Below are 7552 nucleotides of genomic sequence, written 5' to 3'. Positions count from 1 at the left end.
TTGGGCTGGCGCCTGGATATGATAATCTAATTGCAAATCTTGCTTCGTTATTTATTAAATTTGAATCTCAACGAAGCAGTTCTCAGTCTAGTTTTAATTACCATAGATTCTTTAAAGCAATAAACCTGAATTTCATTAAAAGAATTATATTACCCAAACTTCATTAATTCATACTCCTCTTTTCCTTTATTTAGGATGGCATGGTAAAGTCTAATTTCATTGAAATGACCCAGAGGGAAGTAAGCGATACCAAATGGGAGACAGGAAAACTGATTAAAGACAAACTCCAATGTTTACCACCATCCCCGTCTTTCCTTATGAAAGTCAGCCTCACCTGAGAAAGAGAGAGAGAGAGGAAACAAAAAATATTTTTACAGAATACAGAGAGATGGTGTGACTGTCTTGGGGTGCCTGGGAAATTGTTAGGAAGTATAGAAGATAATTGCTGCCTTAAAGTTACAAATCATAGATTTCTCCCCTGCTGCAGCAAACACCATCACCCACACAGAGGAAGCAAACTTGACATCCAGCCAGTTATGTAAATCCCATGAGAATCATACAATGTATCTTACTTGACTCCAGGAGTGAAAAAACTACCACAAATCTGTCATCTTTAAATATCTTGTTCAAATTCTTTATTTTAAACTTCATTTTACTTTATGTCTAGGACTACCCAGGGTGAGTGTAGAGAAGACTCTGGGCTTGATCTTACGGCTCACAGGTGTTTCATTTTACAGTAACACCTCATTCTGAGGTGACTCCACTTGGCCAACTCAAATGGTTAACTGAGATTGGCATTGGTCTCACCTAGCTGGAGCCATTCTTTTCCCTTCACTTGGGAGCCAAAGTTGATTATAATCAAGAGAATAGAGGAGAAAGATAGACAATGGTTTCCTTTGGCTAATCTTGTCTGTTTTAGAGGGTGAGCTCCCTGGATTTTCAGTAAATAATCATGGTTTTACCTTATTCCTGGTACCAGGACTTATTTTCATGTTTATCAGTGCTGTATTTTTCTTTGACGTGTTCAGCATGTTACTGTTTTTCTAGTAATCTGTTTCTCTTTCCCAAACCATGAATGTATTGTCCTTGGGCCTATTGTCTCACATTAAGCAAATAAAACTTCTGTGGCTCAGTAAGCCTTCACAGCCTTTATTATTAGCAATGACATTCTATGGGGCCTAATGGAAAACCACTACATAATAATGAGCTCTCACAGAGACGAAAACCAGCACGTTTTCCTTTTAATGGCTGAGTGTGATCAGAATGCTGCATTTTACTGCCACCAAGTATTAAGAGCTACTCTTCGTTAATAATACTTCCCCTTTACCAGGCACTTATCATGCATGTAGAGTTAATCTTCACAACAACCTAAACATGTCGACTTCCTTTAATCACATAAATACAGATGCAAAAATCCAGGATTCGGGTCACCAAGTGGCAGAAGTAGACTTGGAACCAACTCTGCCTAACACTGAAGCCCCTGGTCCATCGGTGAAACTGCCTCTCCACATAGTCTGTGGCCAGCAGTAAAAAGAAAGTTTCCAAGCATTCAGATCATTCTAAAATGCCTTTTTAACATGGCATTTTTCCTAAATACTAATAAAAGCCTCTACTCAATTGTAATTCTTCCTAATTAAGTAAAAATAAGGGGAAGAAATCAAAACAGAAATAGGAGCTTGGTAAAAGGGAAAATATTCCCTTCAACCATATGCCTCCGTGGCACCTATAAAGTTGTAGTTCTTTTTGAGTGCTGGCCAGAAAGGAATAGGGTAAGAGAAATGAAAGCAGAACCAGATGTGGGCAAGTCTAGGTGACCTGCCAAGGGGAAGATAATGTTCTATACAGATGCAGACACAAACCCAGTGAATAAAAATCTTAAAGACATACTCATCTCCATTCACTGGGCACCAAACAATGAGAAAAACACACGTCTTCCAAGGGTGATGCTTTACAACTTAGCTCTAACGTTTGGCATATAGAGTTTTATTTCCATTCTAAATTGTCTTCAACTTCCTTTGCTGAGCATTATGGGACAAAAGTTTTAACTGATTGCAAATGTTTCTGTGGTAAACTTTTCCATGGGAGTCACCAGCTGGATTCAGCAGGACTTCTTTTGCAGTAAAAGTCGGGAAGGAGTGGGTAACATCAAAATCTTCCTGTAGGACATCATTGTAAAAGTTGTCAATAAATGTGTTTTCTGTGTTTGTTAAAGTGCAGGGTGCTCAGGAGGAGCAGGTAAAATAAAGCCATAAAAAAAGTACTTGGACTGTAATTCCTTCTCAGCCAGACGACTTCTAGTGGTTTTCGGAGTGCAACCCAGAAGTACGAGTGGTTTCCAGAAAAAATAGTGTAAGTGTCCAAACCAAGCAATCTACCTAAAGTGGGCAAAGCAAAGCTGGATACCATTATGAGTTTGAAGCAAGAGACATTCTTTTCCTTCCTCTCTCTCTAAGTGGACCTAAGAATTGAATGGATTTTATTTAATTTTATTTATTTGAGAGAGGGAGAGAGCATGAGAGGAGGAAGGGTCAGAGGGAGAAGCAGAGGCCCCACTGAGTGCAGAGCCTAATGCAGGGCTTGATCCTGGGACTCTGGGATCATGACCTGAGATGAAGGCAGACGCTTAACCCACTGAGCCACCCAGGTGCCCCAAGAATTGAGTTGTAATAGGAAATCGGAACCTGGAAATGCTGTCCAGGAGGAGCTGAGCTTTTAGCAGTTACTCAGTTCTGTCATCTGTTGTATATTTGCATGAAGAATTGAAATTCTTCAAAATAAGCTTTCCCATAAGGATTAAAAAACAGAAAATCTATTATCACTACTTCTGGATATTCCTCCTTATATTTCCCAGGGGCCAAAAGTCCTTGTTAGAACATAGAGCCATCCTCAAATTAGACTTTCTAGAAAGGTCTTTCTTATTTAACGCATCTTCAATAGAAAGACAGCTGGGTTTTCCTTTACAGAGGATAACTGAACATAGCAGGTGGTCAATTAGCACATTAACCTAAAATATTTATGTTTGTTTATTTTTATTTTTAATCAAAGGTGAAGAGTGAGGTTCTTCCTAAGAGAAATCACTTTTCTTTGCTCTCGGGATATTGACAGAGGTCACTCCCTATAGCTCAACCTCTAGGGCTTCATAGGCACTGGGGCCATTTTTTAACGTTGCCATAAGGGAGGAAACCAGAACGTCTGAAGGCAGCAAGTCCTTTGGATTGGCAGGGAGGAAGCTCTCCCACATTCTTCACAGAGTGAGGCAGGCTTAAGTGCAGCCCATTTATCCTTGGTCCTCCTTGAGTCCTGTCACTTATCCTCTGTGGTATGTGGAATTCCTCTCCTGCGATTTCTCTGCAGAGACCCAAGACCTCCTCCTGGAGTTCTGCCTCTGGCAAGGACCCATGAGATGCATTTCTCTTATCTTATCCTTTGGGTGTGACTGGCAAAGCTTTCTGTGTGAGGTCTGGGGCTGACCCCAGAGAAATAAATCTCTAAGTCTGTTCCTAGAGTACTTTGACTGAGCCACTGATGCATCCCTGCTCAGCTCTATATTTAGACCCTGGTGTAACCTGTCAATTCCTGTGAGAATAAACCTCCTGGGCGTGGGGGTGGGGGATTCCTTGCAGACATTGGGCTTGGCAGCACCAACCCAACCGGCTGCTGGGGACATTCTAGATCTGTAGTTCATAACTTTTTTGTCTTTGAGGCACCCAAAAGAAATGAATTCTAAATTGGGCAGCAGCGCCCTTTGAAAGAAGAAAAGGTAAATATCAGTTTAAAAAAGAGGACAATTTTGGAAAACTGAAAAAACTTACTGAAGTGACGTTCCTCTTCAACTAGTTACACTTTGGCCTTCAGCTCCAGTCCCCGCCTGAATCCAGTTTCTGAATGCTCTGACAATACTTTCCCTTTGTGAAGCAAGATCCCCACGTGTTCCAGTGCATGTTCAGTTCCCTTTCCTGCTAGACTGAGTTTAATCTCTTACCTTCAGCAAGGAATACCCTAGTCCATATTGCACTGCATGGTCAGTCAGCCCAGCATCCCGTCGATGGACCCCACCCGAAGGGGTCCGCAGTTGTCGCACAAGTATATTCTACCTACTGAGCCCAAACTCTACACTGAGGAAGGGTCTGCAGTGCACTAGTGTGTTACAATGCACTGAGAACCCGTACCCCAGAAAGCCCTCACGTTCTGCTCTCTGCAGCCTCAGCATGAAGGAAAGCATCAGGAGCAGGTATGTGAGGGGGGGAAAGCCTCCATCTCTGTGCACTTCCTCCTAACTGATTCTTGTTAAGAACTGTCAAGGCTTTGAGATTTTGACCCTACTTGCAAGCTAGCCAGTGAGACCACACTGTTTCACGGATACTTGTAGAAGACAAAAAAAAAAAAATAAAAAAAAAATAAAAAAAATAAAAAAATAAAAAAAATTCCTGAGTAAGAAACAAAAGACTATTGCTCACAGTGATAGCAATGGTCAGAAAATGAGCATTCTTTTCTCTTTTGCTAGTTCCCTGAGTTCCACAGGGTGATGGAAACAAACCAACAAACAGAAATGAGGTCCAAGGGACAGACAGGTGGAACTCTGAATTTAGGGAACCCGAATATTTTACAATGGGCAGTACGCATTTCCGTGTTTGCTCTCAGGGAGGCATTATCTTTATTGCACTGGAGGCTAAACATGCAAAGTATCTCTCCTTGTTTTGGAGGGAAATACTGTCTTTTTCTTCCAAGGCTGTTGACTATACAAACATCCTTGAAAATACAGTCCAGAATAAAAGTGCAATCAGCACTTGTAGTGCAAAATGTGCAGAAGTGTGTGACCCACGAAGAATTGTCTCCCAACAATTTGTACTTGTACTGACAGAGCTAGTAAAACATTATTTTCAGGATGAAGGAGAGTTAAATTATTTCTAGCCAGGATTCTAACTCCATCCTAGGCCATGTTATCTTCTGTAGGGTTGCTAGACTAGTTTGGGAGGTTAAAGAGAAAAAAAAGATAAGAAGAATTGTTCTTGAGAGTGTGAACATATTTAAGGACTCCTAACTTGTCAGTTCTTAATAAATGCTAAGTTGTAGAAGTTAATGATTCTTCACTGAATGGTTACCTTTCAGGTTATTGCTCCTAGGTTCGTGCCTCAATAAACTAGTAGTGGGTAGTGTAGTTGAGTGCCATCTTTCCAATGGTCAAACATTACCCAACCACTGTAAGATCATTAACATTTTTATACTATTCTTCCCCACAAACCAGGACGTTAACCTCACCACTAATAGGTAGATGCTAACTTCAAAAATCGGTCTCTGATTGTCACCAGAAACCACCACCACCACCATTTATAGCCTGGAAAGCAATTATTGTTTTGTCAGTTCAGAAGTTTATAATAGTAATCTTTTAACTAATTAAAAATGATACATAAGGCCTAAGCTTCAGTTGACTAAAAATACAAAGGAGGGGAACTTTGCACAAACTGAACCATTAAAGGGGGCTTGTTTGAGGAGTGAAGCGAGGAGGATAATTAAAACAGTGTCTCCAACTCAAATGGGCTCGGGTCAGTCACCTCTCTGAATAAAACAACATTTTCTCAGTGGGAGTGTGGTCTGGTGAGCAATTAATTTTAAACGATAGTTTTATATGTTCTGGGAAATGTAAATATCAATACAAGAATGATCTCCCCTCCCCTTTCATTACATTTTCCTCTTTCCAAGATGGATCATATAGCAGGGTTAGAATTCATACAGAGTCTCTCTGCTAACCAAGAAAGAGCAGCCTGATGAATGCTCTCAGAGAACGCAGCTTTGGCAGATAAAAAGAATGGCGGGGAAAAAATGACTGCATTGCATCAAACTCAGATTATTTTTCCCTGAGGAAAAGGACAGCTTCAGCCTTCTCTTTTGTGAGCTTTCAGCCTACCATTACTCTTCTTCTGGGTCTCCACCGTGAAGTAAATAATTTCCAGGTTGCTTTCATTTTGGAAAAGAGAAAACACCCTGAGAGAATTTAGAGAAAATAGCCATGCTCATCAGAGATACCCAGCCTCACAACTCTTTGCTCTATGGAATTCTGAGGGAGAGTTTGTCTTTGCTGTTTTTATAGCAATGGAATTTGTTATGCTGTTTCTGTGGGAAATATATTCATGTTAGGAATTAAGTTCCATGTAAAATGCAGAGAAAGAAATGTCTGGTGCATGGTGGGATAGAAAGTTTCTTGAAAGACACCTTTTCCTTGTCTCTGTATATATTGCTGAGGTACACAATATATATTTTTCTTTTAAAATTAGATTCCTGTTGGTTATGAAACTGTTTCTCTAAGGACCATCTTTTTCATATAAGTTTTTGTCCAAAGGGTATAATTTCTTGGGCTTCTAGAAGGCCCTTTTGTCCAATTCATATACTACTTCTGTTCTCTGCTCATTATTGTCTACCTTTTGTCTATTCTTTCTATTCAAATATATCTCCTTCTGTTGGTGGTAATTACAGAGCCTTGCTCCTATGCTAGTTCATAGGGGAGATCACAGAGGTGAACATCATTTATGACTTCAGGAGTTTATGGTATAGAGCTGTGCTGTTCAATACAGTAGCTACAGTTTGTCCAACATGTGGCTACATATGGCTACCAAACACGTGAGATGAGGCAAGGGTGAATGAAAAGCTGAATTTTAAAATTTTATTTACATTTAATTAACTAAAAGTTAAAATATCTCAATTTTTTAAACATTGGTTACATGTTGAAGTGATAAGAAGCAGAATCTTAAGATTTATTTCCCTGTTTAGATGGACAGACTTACCAAATAAAAGAAGAAAATGCCCAGTTAAATTTGAGCTTCAGAGAAACAAGGAATGACTTTTTAGTGTAAGTATATTCCTTTAAAAAAAAAAAAAAATCTGGCAAGTCTGCCTGTTTTCATTACTTATTTTAATAGGAATACTAGAAAATTTAACATTACGTATGTGGCATTTCTAGAGGACAGTATTGCTCTAGAAGAAATGTTGTTAATCTGACTTCATTACAATATAACTTCATGAAGGGAAGGAAATATTTTTGGTTTTGCTGGCTACCATAAATGTGGCTGATTTTTCAAATATAAGATTTGCTACATGACTATTTTTCCTGGGAACAAAAGCAACCGGTTTTGGAAGAGGTGCTTAAAGGACAAAAATGTTCAAGGGCAGGGGTTCTCTCCATGACTCCTTACATCTTTCAATACACCATTCCCTTCCTTTCCTAACTTTCCTCCTCAACCATAAGTCCATGTGGTATTATTTCAATAACACTATGGCCATTACCACTAAATGCATTCACCTTTGGGTTTCTGTAGCACCCAGAGGGCTAGAAAGTCTTCCCCAGGTCACCCATAGATCTGCCCTTCCTGAGCTCGCATTGCACAATCCATCCTGGCAGTAGTGGGCTGAACAGCAGGGCCATAGGATCTGCCATAAATGGATACTCAACAACTGCAAAAGGGCCTTATAACTTGTTGCACGTTTTTGCCCAATTCCCACCCCCGTTTTCTGAAAAGACTTTCAAACTCCTCTCAGGATCCTTCAACTTCTCTACCCT

This window comes from Lutra lutra, chromosome 11, assembly GCF_902655055.1.
Source record: "Lutra lutra chromosome 11, mLutLut1.2, whole genome shotgun sequence".
Taxonomy (NCBI): domain Eukaryota; kingdom Metazoa; phylum Chordata; class Mammalia; order Carnivora; family Mustelidae; genus Lutra; species Lutra lutra.
Note: the sequence above shows the minus strand (reverse complement) of the source record.